This window comes from Neodiprion virginianus, chromosome 4 (genome assembly GCF_021901495.1).
Source record: "Neodiprion virginianus isolate iyNeoVirg1 chromosome 4, iyNeoVirg1.1, whole genome shotgun sequence".
NCBI lineage: Eukaryota > Metazoa > Arthropoda > Insecta > Hymenoptera > Diprionidae > Neodiprion > Neodiprion virginianus.
The window spans coordinates 18,459,615-18,476,342 of record NC_060880.1 but is presented as its reverse complement, the minus strand read 5'-3'; the positions used below and the strand labels follow the sequence as shown (position 1 = coordinate 18,476,342).

The 16,728-nt window shown below is 37.0% G+C and overlaps 1 long non-coding RNA gene across 1 annotated transcript in view; it reads right to left on the bottom strand.

Annotated features, from left to right (window-relative positions):
* Positions 1 to 16,728, bottom strand: part of LOC124302951 (uncharacterized) — a 64,267-nt gene that overhangs the window by 13,298 nt on the left and 34,241 nt on the right. The window lies entirely within an intron of this gene.

Genomic DNA, 16,728 nt, shown 5'->3' with positions numbered 1-16,728 from the left:
CCCTCTACTCGCCGCCCTTCGCCCCGACTGCGCAAGGGCCAGGAGATGTTCTTTGGAGATAACTTAGCACTCGGTTAAACGCTACTTTGTGGCTTCTCTCCGGCTCTTCACCGCTCCGCGGGGCATCCAAGCAAGTTCCTCCAACATCTCTCGCCAGCTATATCTCGATAACGAGACGAAAGGACGCCTCGTCTTCGCGTTTCATTTTTTTTTTTATTTTTTATTTTTTTCAGATTTTTCATTGTACCGTGCATTTCGTTGCACGGGGTCAAAAGTTTACGCATATCTCAATTTTCAGACGTGTGTGGTATTTTTCGGTTTTTCATCTGTTTCTCTTTGTACCATAAATTACTCGTGCACGCTGCAAGGAGGGCAAAAAATTTGGTATCACCGTTTATTTATTATCATAGTTCTTACGATTTTTCTCCGATTAAAACTGTAAATTATTTTACCAGTGCTTCTTTCCGAGATCAAGGATTTCATTTCTGTCTCGAAACTTGACACAGCAATATTTCTCACGAAATCGAATTGCCCTGCGTATATGCACAGAAGCGCAAATCTTACACATGCAGCCCACTGGCCGACAGAAGGTTATATTATTTGATTACAGGCTGCCAAGTAGCGTGCTGTGTTTGGTTTGTGCGAGTGGTTTTACGAGCTGGACTCTGAAATCGCCAAACGAGAGGCAGAGCGTATATATATATATACACACGCAACGGCGATCGATCGATCGATTGATATCGGTACGAAATTAGGTTGTGATTTATTGGACTTGTAGCTGCAGGACCCGCGGGTATAATATGTTATACATAAGAGACCGGAAAGAAGCCTGTTAAACCGAATAAATACGACTATAGGTCTGTGTATAAGGCTTGCACGCATTACACTTGTGACAGTAAGTGTTAACAACTTAGGAACCAGAGCTGAAAGTGTATAAACATTAAAGTGAATGCAGATAACACTGGTCGACAAAATTTTGTAACAAGGAAGGTGTTTACTGATTTTTAAATACCTGTCTACCCTCATTACAAAACCATATTTATTTCGATTCGATGAGGTCTAGTTTTTGTGTTACAGCTACTACCAGTAAAATTAAATGTTTATCGTTTTGACTTATTTATTATAAATACCAGTTAATTATGCACGATGAATAACAAAAGACCCTGAACTAAAAAAATTAAATCGAAACGATAAACATACAATTTTACCGACAGTAACTATAACACAAAAGCTAGACCTGATCGAATAGAAATAGGTATAGTTTTATAATGACGGTAGATAGGTATTTCAAAATTACTAAGCACGTTCCTTGTTACATAATTTTGTTGACCCAGAGTACTCTAACACTACACATAAGCTAATTTTGTTTTTTTCATAGAAACTGTATTTTTGAAAAAAATAAAAATATCATATTGCATTAAATCTGTTCGTATCTAAGATATTCTAGTACCAATTCTATTATATTAAACCTTGTTCCTAACATGATCGGTTAAAGGTTTTCATGTTACACATAAAGTTAATTTTTGGTTGACCATTGTAATTGAAGTGAAAAAATTTCGCCCAACTTTGATTTTCTTTTATTTGCGACCGGGTAACTATTGAAACGTCTAATCCGTGACCGAAAAAAAGTAGTTTCTTAATTTTTTCAAGCGCTTAAGCTGAAACAGCAAATTTTCACAGTTTTCACGACGCGGTAGTTCGAAGCTGCATACTGGAAGAAGAATAGTGGGAAAGAAACGGAAGAAAATGATACTGGTTAAATAAAAAGAGGGTAAAAATCCGTTTGAACGGAACCCACCATTATCAGGTTATTACTTAAGTAATTCCAACCCGGCGCAGGGTCGCGGTATCATTTTCTTATTCCTCTTCATCTTCTTCCTTTTTTAATTATTATTTTCTCCCTTTCTCCCCACAGTTTTTCCCCCCTTCTTATCCTCCTCTCTCCCTTTCTTCGCCCGAATGAAACTCCTCATGCACGTACGTACATAATGTATATTTATGACCATCCGAGCTCAATTTTCGCCTCAATGTCTGAACAACCGTGGCATCGGGTATATAATACAACCGCAGCTTGTACACCCTGGTCTCGTTATGGCTACAGGTATACATTGAATATATTTACCGTTATATACGTGAAAGAGCTCTCAACGATTTGCATCCCCCGTCAAATCCCGGAATTTTCATATCCTTTTAACTAGTTTCTGTAATTTTTCACAAAGGTTTCATTGACGTTATCCAGTTTATATTATATACGATTGTCTCGATGGACAGAGTTGCACAAATTGATTATTTATCGCATATCAAAAATCGTAATATCCCTGATTGTATGCCCATGCAGAGTATAAATCAACGAATCTCATAACGGGAAAACTGGTATAGGTACTCGATCACGCGAAGGAAATGCGCATTACGCGTAGTCGTATAAGACACACGAGCTGCATCAGATAGCAAGTCAACAGGTGTTTTTGTTCGTCTGTGTATAATGCGAAACGCTGCTTTGCTAATTATGGTGTTGTTCGATCTGCGCATGTATATTTCAAGAAACGGAAAAAAAATCGAACTAATAGAAAAAGGAAATAGCTGTTTAACCTCTTTCCATGAGTGTCTTTTCAACTATGCGCGATTCCTACTAATCGTATTACAATACCAAATGAATCTGTGTATTTGTTTGAAAGTTGGAGAAATTGTTATTGGTCAAGAATTTATTATGTAATAATGCACAATTGAATCAGTGATCGAAGGATAGTAATGATACACTGAGAAAATTTTCATTTTTTAAAATCAGTTTGTTCGGTTTACTCTACTTTTTTAGTTAAACAAGGCTTTGACGTCAATTTATTGTTGCACAAGCATTAAATTTTCGCAACAGTTACAAGGAAATATAGCAACAGCGATGGTAATGAGAAAGAATAGTAACGGATACTAGACTTTCCGGTATCAGCTAGAAAACTAATTTTCATTTTTTACCTAGAACTGTATTTTTCGATTGTGGTAAAAAATGAATATAGTCAAGGACCGAGCGGTAACCGGAACTAAAAATTTTTCTCAGTGTACATATTGACCAGATAAAGATTTACAGGTTTGTAAATTTTCATTTCGTTTCGCAAGATGTATTTATTTCTCTTCTAGTATCTGCTGCTGCTGATGCAGGTCTCAATTGCAAGCCTGGAGTGCCAAAGATTGGCGTCCGGCAACACGTGTAACGAACCAAAATCGAAGAGCCGATAGGTGAACACACACAGCGAGATATGTGTAAGCTCGTCGTAAGGGGTGTTGGTCCGGTTGGCGAGGTGAACGGTAGTTAACACTCCATTACACTCGCTTACCTATCATCAGGATCCTTCGTGCATGCAGCTCTGACTTGCATTATACACCTTTATGCACTCCGGGCGTGCGTGCATCCTACAGCTGTGTGTATTCATAACAATAATTGCTGGTATAAGGATGTGCGCAAGTCCAGAGTATAATGCGTGTACTGACACAGGCTGAACGTGAAGTGGATAATTGGGCACCATGGATTCGACACACGAGCAGCTACCCCGAATTCGTGATATCGTACAACCTGCATACAGGTTATAACTGCTGTTTACACGGCGATGCATGCGAAATAAGACGAGCGGAGAAATTTGGAAAAAAAATTGACGGGACAAATTACGATTAGACGTAATTAGCCGTCCAGCCTTTGTGCGCGACGTACCATGAAAACTTTAGGTACCTTGGATTTGTATGTGCACGAAACCGTCGCGATCAGAGATCATCGTCGTGTCGGTAATTACAGGCTGTTATTTTACCCTAAAAAATTTCAAGTCGTATTAAATATTGTTATTAGCGGTGTACTTAGTGCTGCAGATTGACGAGGGGATCGAGTTACGTAGACGAATGCGGACGAATTCCTATTAGCCGAATGAAAATGAAGTGTAAAAAATATGGAGATGTACCTACTTTTTGAATGCCCTCGTCAATTATTATTATATCAGCAACGCAAAAGTTCGCCTCATGACTGAATAACTGAATGATTTAAAGATGAAAGCTGTACTCGATTCGTAAAACAACGTTTTGAAATGCACGATAATTGATAATTGTGGTGGTTTGTAAAATTACTATTTTGTTTGATTAATAGTTGTTTTGATTAATAGCGAAGCCAACATTTTTCATATTTTACTGTACACTGTGATAGTTGCGCCATTTCAACTATGGAATATTATTGACAGAAGCGATGTTGGAAATTCCACTATTCAAATGTAGCAGAAACATTTGATTATTTATGTGATAGATTTTACTATTCCCATACTTGATTCAAGCATTTTACACAGTTGAGTCGATGACATAACATGTTAAATGCTTTACATACGCCCAGACGTAGTTTATACTATCGATATAGTTGATTTAACTATGTTAGACACATTTCACCAAATCAGTCTCACTAAACTTTCTAGTTGGATCGCATTTTGTTTCTACTAGACATTTGTTCACTGAAAGAAATTTTATTGTAATATTTGCTTTTCCCCATACACAAAAGTACAATAAAATATAGCATTTTAGGGACAATCGCGGTACAGTCGGGAAAAGTACAATACTGAGTAACAAAATGCACAACATTTATAAAAATGTTTCAAAGATCATATAGTAATTTTTGCTTGTCAAGATAATATTAATATATATAGAAATAGTATAATGTCCTATTATTCTAGGAATGTTTATGATTGTACTTTAGTAGTTGAGATAACTACGCATTCTCAATATTGCACACTATTATAGTTAAAATAATTGAGCAATTTTCTACCATTACGAATTTATGATGCCAAAAGCGTATAATCGTGCTCATAATTGCTCATAAGTAGTAAACTAGTAAGAAAAGTCAATATTTTCCGTGACTTTTCAATTATATCCTCATGTTCCATGCATTGGTGTTCTTCTATGAAGGCCCAACCGATGTATTTAGTAGTTTATTCGGTGCCGAGATGAATAGTTGGCCAACAAAATGAGTTTGATGTTGGATACGAGGCCGGAGTTGAAAACCCCGATCGTTGAATACGTGTGTATAATCCAACGAAAATACGATCAGGGAAATTGAAGCGGGATATGCGGAGAAATTGCCCCCGCACGTCGGATGGTATAACACGTAATACACACAGGCATCATGCGGTATGTACACACGTCGTGTTTGAGGTAAATTATTTTCGTAAGAACCCGTACGCTCTCGGCCCTGTAATAAAGTGGATCAGGCCCCGGTAATAAGCCATAATGGGCCCCAAGTATGGGTAATCAGCGATCCCCAGACTTCCTCTGCCGCCGCGGCTGCATCACCGCACGTCATCTTTGGATACTGCCGGAGAACAACGACGAAGAAGAAGAAGCAGGGCGTCACGCCCGAAGGCCGATGGGGGTCCGATGACGCGGAGGAGCTGATGGTTCGGGCGAATATACCGAGAGGAACGTTGGAATTTGGTGGACTGACCGATGGACTGCGCATGCGCGGAACAATCGAGCTCGATTGGTCGGCGAGATCGTCCGGCGTCTGCAAGACAGGGTAGCCAACTTACACACCGAAACGGGGCACGAGTGGTCCAACTCTTCCGTATCTAGCGACAAATAACGAATTGGAATTATGTAATTGTTATGACGACTTAATTCCGAATTAAACGCTTTGAACGACGAATAATTTTCATGCATTTGTGGTTCGGACTTCCACGGAAAAAGAGCCAAATATCTCACAGATCACGGCGATCCTAAATAATACTGCAAAACGATGACTCGATGAAAATCTCAAAAAGACTTGTAATTTTTTAGGGCCATAATTGAGGTTATTTTACGGTTACTTCAAGGTTTTAAGATACTGCGTTATTCTGAGCGGTCAAATGGTCTTCAAACTGTGTTTACTGCGCACATGATGAAATTTATCAAAAAAAAAAAAAAAAAGTACAGAGCCAAAGAACCACTTTAACAATTATAAAAATTTACCGAGCTTTCCCGAATCGCTACGTCAACTATTCGAGATCTGTTTAACCCAGATTAACCCAATTTGCATTACCGATACTTCCACTGGTAGAATTTGACAGCTGCGAGGCTTGAGGTGGTCAGCCTGTGTAAAAAGACGCAGAAGCTCGCGCATGCGCAGTCGAATTTTCAATCTGCTCAGTCTCACCATTTCCTCTCGATATGGTAGGTCTATAGGTACAAGCAGACGGGATGATCGCGGTGATCTCGGCCCTTTTTGATCCCCAGCTATTTATTTATGGGTTTTATTATACACATGCGTATAATCTATTTGCTCATAGGGCGTATATCACGATCCATCCACTTACGGTGCGGCTTAAATTTTACTATATTATGCAGGTTGTGCGTTCACTCTGACTCACCTAACACGCAACTATTACGACACACCTCCGGCCGAAGGGCTCGGAGAGACGAGAGGAGAGAGCCGGTCCTCCTATACCAATTGCGAATCAATTTAATCACCTCTTATTCCCAGAAAATGATAGGCCGTGGCACCCGGTTATTTAAGGTGTATGTATGCACGATAGGTTATTCCTGGGGACCGTTGCATCAAAGTATTAACAGCGGTTCTCATGTGATGAGAATATTAATCGATTTTGTATTGCGTAAGAATTAGTAATTAGTGTTCGGAGAATATTTCTGAAATCTTAAAGTCGATCGCCAAAAATGTGCTGCTTATAATACAGATTTAATACTCTAATATCGTACTGGAAACTTGTACATAGTCAAAGTATAATATACAAAATATTTGTACGAAATTACAATTTCAACTAGTAATTCCACATAGTTCATATTTGATTGTTCGTGAAGATAATCTGACCATTTGTACCACGCAGTTAGTCCAACTATGTTAGATAGTTGTAACGAAAATTTGCAAAACTTTTTATTTACCAAATAGTCAATTTAATTATTATAGATACGTTTTCTTTATTGTACTATAATTTGTTTGGTCAGTTGTGATATTATTGATCTGCTACTGTAGAACTTCGTTCGTTTTAACTGTAATATGTGTATTCTTTGTTAATCTGCAGTAAACAAATATAAGATTAGTTAAATGTGATTAGTTTATTGTTAACTAAATACAACAGTCGAAATGACTAAGTATATATAATTAAAAACCACAAACGGGAAAAAATTAATAAAATACATGAACAATCTTTAACTGAATTTTCGTAGTAGTTTTTCATTATCGTGCTTGATGTGTAAAACTATACAGCAATTAATCGTTTTACATCCTCGCGTTCGATAACCATAATTGAATCCATTCATGTATAATAAAATACAATGATTTTGAAATACGTATATGAACATCAGTACACGGATTTCACAGTGACCATCTGTGCAGCGATTGTAAGAGGAGAAGAGTATAATAAATTACCTGTATAATTATACATCCAGCTGTAGAGGTGAAACCGTGCGTGTAATGCGCAAATCAAGTCTCGCGGGAGTTAATTACGAGCCTCCGACTAAGTAGTTCATGCGGACTAATAAATAAATTAAATAATACGTCATTTCATTATAGAACAAAAACCGCTGTATGAATTGTACTGTATATTAGCTGCAAGTATAAATAATATAACTAGACATTACAGTCGAAGCCCCGCGATGCGCGAATGTGTCATAATAATTAATACGTTTCAATGTAATATACTCGTAATTCGATCAACACCGGTTATAATAAGCATCGTATCATTGTATTATATATATAGACAGTTTGATATTTGCGGAACAATAAATTGAAGTTATCAGGCTTTATTTGACGAAAAAAATTCGCTAACTAAACATATTTAATTTTGAACATTTAACTATGATCACCATACTAATCATCTACTTGTACTACATTTTCTTGTGATTCTGATGATATTTAAACAGATATTGTAATGATACCCATTTTACTAGAATTTTCTAGTAACCATATCAAATGTAATTTATCTCAATGTATACCTAAGTTGATTATACATGATTACGAGTTCCTGATTGGATTTCGAATGCATTTGGCGAATTTGAGATATCATTACATACCCTCATGAGTATTATGAGAATACAAATTTCACGCCTATAAATCCACATTGCTTATTATATTATGTCAAGACATTACATTCGATAATTACCGACACGAGCGTTGATAAAGTCATTTTATTATTTATACTGATAGGATATGCGATTCGTTTTCTTTCATTCTATTATAGGCTGTTTTACAGCTCACATTGATAATCGGATAAACAGCAAGGATGAACCGGATTTACAGGCTTCGATAAATGCAGCAGCAGTTTTTTGAACGCGTAATATAACTCGAGGGCTGTACAGTTGAATGGAAATACGTTAATCAAGAACCGAAAAGAAAAACAATAAAGATATTTTATTCCACATTACGGTCACGTCGAATGCATCAATTATCAATGAGGCAATTATAAACAATAATTAATTTCTTTTGTTGTATTTTTAGCTTTTTTTTTTTAAAGATTCATCAAAACTAACACTCCTGAATATATACCCGAAAAAATTGGCTGAATTCATCGATCGTGGCGATTGAATGCGGCGAAAGATATGCTTTGTTTATGCAAATAAGTGTGGTTTTACTTTTTGACACAGATTACTGCTCAGACATTAATTTCACCACATTTAATCGCGATCTTTGATAAAATTAACAAATCTGCGGGTATATAATTAGGTATACCTAAAAATTCGTAATATTCATTTATCGGAAAATGAGGCAAATTAAAAAAAAAAAAGGCAAGAAACGATGTTATCCAACTTTCCAAGTATAAACAACTATCTTGAGATCGGTAAGCAAGTACGTATTGAAATGAAGTATAATTGATTTGATTCTGAAAAATAAATGTTTCTTTAATTTCAGTGTTAATCCTCGAGTGTTGCGACTGACTTTATGCGGTTTATATATTATATTAATATACGAGTTATTGCATAAGCTGATGAAATCATATTATCCTTTGATAATTTGCGATGCGAGGCTACACAAAAATCACAACAACAACAACAAGATACCAAAGACCTCCATTTTATTTCCGTTCAATTCAATCTTACCTCACAAAACAAGAATGGCAGCGAACCAAACGTCGAACCTGTAACACGGGTCAAACAAAATTTTACTTAGACTTTAAAGTATTAAATTTCGATTCATTAGTTCGTAATTAGACGAAAAAAAAATATGTTGCATGAAAAAGTTTTCTTTTTTATTTAGGAGACCGATTGAACGATATTTTCCAAAATTTGTGATTTTAATTATCAATTAAAGATGAAACCATTTAAATAAACATATTTATTATTTTTATCAAGTTTTACTACCAAAATAAGTTACAAAATAGTAGAAAATAATTTAAAAGTGCACGCTTTTACTTTTTCTTTTATGTTCGCAAGTACTTTCTCTCAATAAACCCCAAATATAGTCTCCGATCATGTTTTCATTGTATTGGCCTTGATAACGTTGTTCGAAGCTCAAAATGTCCCGATGAAAACGTTCTCTTTGCTCTTTTGAATACGCTCCCATGTTGTTTTTAAATTTATCTAAACGAGCATGCAGCATATGTACTTTTAATGACATCCTGCTTCCCATGGCCTTAAAATTTTTCAGCATATCCTCAAGTAGCTTTTTGTAGTTTTCAGTTTTGTTATTTCCCAACAACCCAGAAACGACTGCTTTGAAACTGTTCCAGCTCACTTTTTGCGTACGATTCAGCAACGTTGGAAATTTTTCATCGGCGAAAATCTGTCTGATTTGCGAACCAACAAAAACCCCAGCTTCAACCTCCGCTTCTGATAACTTCGGCAAAAATTTTCTCAAATATTCAAAAGCTTCTGACGTTTGATCGAGCTTTTTCACAAATTGTTTCATCAACCCCAACTTAACGTGCAGAGGCGGCATTAACACTTTTTCCGCTTCAACAATCGGCTCAAATTTTACATTTTGTTTTCCAACACAAAGTTCTGTGTGAATGAGTATTTTTACTACAACTATTACAAAAGCAATCTTTATACCAAAATAAGGTATTTTCATTTCGTCTTAGTTCATGATTAACCAGAAAATCATAAAATAAACTTTAGGACGAAGAAGAAAATTTTTTTTGCAGAGCCGTGTAATCAGCCCAACGCAATGCAGAGAGGATGTAACACACGTGTAGGCGGATGTATTACAGCCACTTACCCCCGTTTACATAACCGACATCGTGCACGGTGTATTATACAAATGGTCGCTATGCATTTGGCCGAGGCGAAAGAAGCCCGCGAGTTATAAGTCGAGACTTGTATATTCAGGGAGATTAGGTTACGGAAAATGGCGGGCTTAATCAGCCCTCTTTATGCCTTGACAAAGCCTCGACACAAAAGAGGATAAAAAATTGGAAATAAAAGAAACCAGATCTTTCCTATCCGTTTGCTCCGCCATGTTTCCCACCGTGCCTTGTGCGATTGCGTATATGCGGTCTAACGTATATGCACATGTAACCGTACACTGACATGCGGATATAATTGATTCAAACGAGGGTAGGTATATACTGGTATATATGTACACGATATAGATGCATGTCTGAGAGCTTTGTCGCGAGGTTCCTGCAACGCTGTAATACATATACCATGCACGTATCAATTGCCTGCTGTTCAATTATAATAACTCCATAAAGCACCGTCGTAATATTAAATCTACTTTCATTGTCCACTTTATGCGTGTTAGGGATATAGGTACGGAGGACTCGATTTCGCATATCCGTGTTCAATTGTAGACGCATGAATTTAAGGATGTATGGGAGGCTATAGTCAGGTCAAACATGCGTACCCAAGCGAAAACTCTTCGAGACAAAGGTTTCAAAACCTAAACCGAAGCTTGACCAATTGACGAATCAATAGTTGACAACATCATTTTATAATTTAAAAAAAAACAAAATCTCAGCCGTGATTTGGACAGAAATTTGAAACTAAGAATTTTGACTCGGATGATTCAATACGAAATCGCATATTATTGTACCTGTACTATTATTTTTTCATCGTACTTTAATTGTAAATTTGAAAAATAACAAATTTTATTCAAAGGTTAATTCCCTAAAAATCAACTGAGACGGATTTATTCCCTCGGACTTGAATTACAATCATTTTAATTTACAAATCATAAAGTTATGATTCGCAAAATAAATGTCGTACCCTATTTTTATTCAAAATCTTACTCGTATATACTATGATTTGTCGAGAACTCGTTTATTCGTAAGAAAATGAGCATTGATGCTTCGTTGGAATTATTAAACAAGCAATATGGAGTTTTCGGTGAAGAAACGGCAGAACGTGATTCTACTGACGGTAATAATCTATAATATAATAACAATAATAATAATGATAATAATAATGATAATAATAACAACAATAATAATAATGATAATAATAACAATAATAATAATAATAATAATAAGATGTCTAAATTTGAAATACAATGTTCTAAAAAAATTTCTCCACGCAATAACTTTTTTTTGTTTTAATGTAACGATGGCAGATTAGCATCGAAATTGAATCTTTTCGAACATTTTCATATGACTGTACGTCCTATCATTGCTCAAATTTCGCTACAGTCATTCCTGAACATAACACCTATATATTGTGAAAGTCTGAATATATACCGGGACAATCTCTTGAAACATGAAACTCAACCGCGCATGCGCCAAATAATTTAATCTCATTGGTCGGCGAAATCGTCCCGCAACGATATTCTTGTCTGCGAAGCAGGCGAGCCAACGTACGCAAAATGTGTACGTTTGAATTTTCAAAGAGCTTAAGCGTTAAATTTCGACCGTTCTTTGAAGAATCGACTTTCCGATCCAATAACGAATGCCTTCCAAACCTTTCCGAGTCACTGCCTCAATTATTTGAGATTCTAACCTCGAAAACTCGTATCAAATACATCACCGCCAGAATCAGTTTGACAGCTGAAACTCGGGATGGCCAGCCTGCACGAACAACCGATAAAACTCGCGCATGCGCGGTTGATTTTCAAGTTTCAAAAGATTATCTCGGTATATACATCATGTAGATGTTTCAATAATTGTATCAATGCTCGCGTAAATGGCGGTAAAAGAATTGCCTCAAACTTATAGAATATCAGACACTATTCTATAGGTACCCACGTAAGATTCCTTGAATATATCCAGTAATAAGCTGCACAGCTGGACCGTTAGAAACGATCCGCGGTGTCGGTTGTACAAGATATCTTTGATATTTTTTTCATCCGTTCCTTACATGTACCTTATATATATAATGTATCGTTATATGATCCGATTCCAACGGGCACAATGCGTTCAAATTGATTTTGCGCGTATTGAATAATGGAGACACAATGGGTTAAACAGATCACATGCATACACGGATACACATATTCTGGCACAAGGACCTCAATTCCTCACCACAGGAAACGATCGAGTAGTGAAAATCGTCACACAGAAATAAGACACTGGACGGGTTTCGGTGGAAAAATTCTACGTGAAAATTTAAACGGTTAATAGAAATATATATATATATATATATATATATATATACGTTACGTATATAGGTATACGATGCGAAGGTACTGTAATCTGTAAACTGCGTGCTTGATCCGTTATCCTGTTTCAGCTATTGTGAAGAATTTCGCGACTACAATGGTTCGCCTACTTTAAGCACAATAGAGGTTTTTCACGTAGTTATCGTCGCTATTGTTTGCTGTGTATCGATTCCGTAAGAGAACGTCTTTTCTCACACATTAAACTCCAACACTTTCAACCTGTTCGACGTATACGCAATACTGTATATTTTATATTACAACGTACTTTTTACTGGAAAAATCTTGTAACTCGAGCTGTTGAGAGGAGAGAAGTTACCTCTAACAATCCAAAGAAAAGAGATGTGAGGAAAATATGAATGAAGAAATCAAAAGAGGATGAAGAGAAAAAAAATCACGAACCGTAATATTAAATTATATGATCTCAACCGATTTTAACGGAATTTCAAATCCGGATAACGAATATCCAGCAACTGACGCTCGATACTTTTTCACGAGTCCTTTTTTTTTCGTTAGAAACGAACCTTTTCATGTATTAACGTTATACCTATGTACGTAAAGATACGAAGGTTTTGTAACGGATTCTTTTCGATTGCTGAGATTTCACCCTGGCAGACACGTACACTTATATAATGTAACAAAAAAATAACTCTGCGCACATAAATTGAGCGTGCAATAAATCTTGGCTGTCCAAATTAGTTGCGATATCTGATTTTCATTGTAGGAATTGTTTATGATCACGCGGGAAATATCGAAAATTTCATGATCGAATATTACATTTTTTTTTTTTCGTATGTATATATATATATTTTCTATCCTAACTCATGTGAACGTGATTGTGGATGAACTGAAGGGTCAGAATTGTTCAGACATGAGGAATAAATTCGACCGTTGGACCAAAGTAAATTAAATTTAGGAGTGTAACTAGTACACGAACGAACTAAAAATGTAGTGACTGCGTTATAAACATTTCATTTCTCACTGTAGGTTCGAAGAAAAAACTTCTCGTATCTGATAAGTAGGATACCTAATTGATAATTTTGTCGACGAAACATCCAAATTTGTGAAAACAAAAGATAAGCTCATTGATACAATGTTTGAGAAGAGAGTTTATTTACTGTAAACAAACATATATTACATGACTATGGCGAAATAAGTGTCGTGTCATTATTATCAATTTTAAGTTCAGCCAAATGCAATTTGTTAACTATTAGGAAATTTGTATCGATCATTATTTGGCTCAACTAAAATTTGATAATAATGAAAAAACATTTATTTCGCCATATCCAAACATACGTTTGTTAAAAGTAGATAAAATCTTTACTCATCGTCAGCGAAGTAAAAACTATTTATATCACACGACAGTAACAACGGGTAGATTTTCAATTCATTTAGTCTCTGATTAGGTCCACTATATTTTTCTCGATGTACATGTAAAAGGTTATACGTTTACGTATGCGTGTAACGACAATTTCAAAGTATCGAATCACTGTCATTCGTGTATGCAAATTATTGTCCATTGATTACCGCAGCGACGAGGTATAGACATTGTAAATATGGTACAAATATAATATCTACACAATTGGTGAATCAAGAATGAATCGAGCTTAAATTTGGTCCGTCAGGAGAATTCGAGTACGTTGCCCGTGAGTGACGGTGTGACAAAAGACTTGAAAAACAAAAAAAAATTCCAAAGTAAAAATGAATGGAAGGTGGAAGAAAAAATTAAATACAGCAAAAAAACGAACAAGAACCGAGGAGCCTTCTCGAGATGAAAGCTTCGAGTGGTTAACAGGCGGACTGGCATAGGCTGCAGCCGAGTGTAGGGCAGCCTTAGAGCGTTCGCGCATTGGTTACTTTGCCGAGGCGATGTGTGCTCAGTCGCCATGTTGAATCCCCACTCCGAGGCATAAAAACACCTACACATGTCACGTGACGGCGTCGCCCTCGCTGATAACCTAACAGTTGGATAAAACAGCCTGAAACCGAAGTGCGAGCCCACGTTATATGTATGATTATGTATTTTGAAACAATCTTATTATCAATCAAATTTATATTTATTGGGTAGAGATTTTTTTTTTTTAGTACACGGACTAATGGGAAAGCGAAAATACTGTAACTATTGTACATTGAGATGATGTGTAAACGAGATTGATGAATTTTCATTACAATACTTCGAAAAATTGTGTATAATTGCGTTTTACTCCTTTTCAACAATTTTTATACCGTGTCGTTTAAATATTCTGCAATGTAAATAACGAAGCGGTCTCTCTACATCCTCGTATATAATTTAACGGAACCGTTGTGTCGTTTTGCAGATGAGCGTTTCGCTGAATCCCATGTTTGACGGATGAAGCTTTGTACAATTCATCGTATAACGAGATTAACCGTGTGAAATTTGATAGTTGTAAACGTACAGTGTTACCCTTGTAAAATTCCCTGTACAATGACATGTTGAAGATCCATTCTCAAAGTAAAAGACTAGAATATAAGTTTCGCGGTCCTTTTTATACGTACTGCATCGGACAAATTCTGGTTGCTAAATTTAATAAAAATCTTTATGAATCAGCTGTAATACGGAGTTTCTTGATCACATGGTTTGATTTCAGCACAACAAAAGCGATTTACATTATTGCATGGCCGCTATGTATCAAAATTCGATTACACGCTCGATATTGATAATTGCATAGATAACAAGAAAATTCTATTCCTCCGGTATGAATTTTACCAAATATATTCCATTTCCGAATTACGAAGGATGCACTTGCACGTAAACCACTTTTATGTTGCATCGCAGCGTTGACAACGTGTTACATTACGCATGATAATTTTCGCAAAATGACCGCATGTTAACAATCACAATAGGTATACATATCGCAAGCTGCACGGTGCGTTTAAGTGAATAATGCAGCCGCATCGTGAAGTAGAAATGTATCATAATATATTATATACCATACAGAGAGCATCGTCTGCAAAGAATCAGCTTCACAAACAAAATATTAACAGCAAAAGAGTGAATAATCTTATTATACCTATGTATCTATACATATATAGCTAGAGCGGCGGTAATCGGCGGCGAAAAAGTAAAACCAGGATTCCTCGGACACCGAAATAAAATTGTGAGCCAATTCGATTCCCGCCGGCTCGTGCACGGCTCACCGCGCTTGCTCCCGAGTCACTTTATTGGCGGTGTAGGTACGTCTGAATGCATTGAACGGATACGAAAAGGCATCAATTTCCGGGTTACAGATCCTAGGGTCTTTTGTATAACCTGATTTCAAGACGACCGTCGGTTCTACGAAGAGTCAATTTCATCAAGATTTTCCAGTGTCAATTACGAGACGAGAGAATTGGACAACAAGAACTTGACCGATGTAGAACATCTAGCGAAAATTTTATAGGAGCGAATCGTGATTCGCGATCAGAGAGTAACGGATATTATAAAATGTCCCGTTTATTGAGGGTAATGAACGTTGGAATTTGGCAAAATTGCAGGTGGTGGAGTTCGCGTCGACTTTCAAGTGCAAGGACTTGATTCAAGCTTCGCGAAAAGTCGGTTTCACGAAGATTTGCGTGATACCTAGATTGGCGAATCGTGAGATGAGAGAACGAGATGACGGGAAACTCGTAATTGGTACGATCCAAAGAGGAGTTAACGAATGAATATTGATTTTCCGCCAGAGAGTAAAAGATACAAAAGTAAAAGAGTCCGGTATATCGAGGATAATAATCACAAGGTTTCGAGTTCAACAAAAAATACCACGGCGGTGGATTTCGAAGTAGGTATGCAGGAAACTCCGTTGGCAAAATAAGAAGCGTGTCCCTTACCGAGTAGATATACGCGTCGAGTGTAAAATACGGGGCAAAAATGAGTGGGAAAGGTAGCGATCCCCACCCCCGAACATCGTGTCGAATTCCCCCGCCTCCGACTCGGTTAAGAAACAGTACACTCCGCGGGCCAGACGTATTAATTAAACGGCTCATTTTCATGCCGGGGCAAGAAGCGTCCGCGCCTCGTCCAACGCCCATCGCGAACTAATGCGTCCCCCACCACCTTCCAAATAGGGTTTGCCCGTGTGGCAGATTGGGGGCAGAAAGGGCGCGGTCGGAGGATCTGAGCCAATGACGCTGCCGGAGGAGCAGACGAGTCCGGGAGATTGTTTTGGCCCCGCCCCCGCCTCCCCCTGACGGCGGTAGGT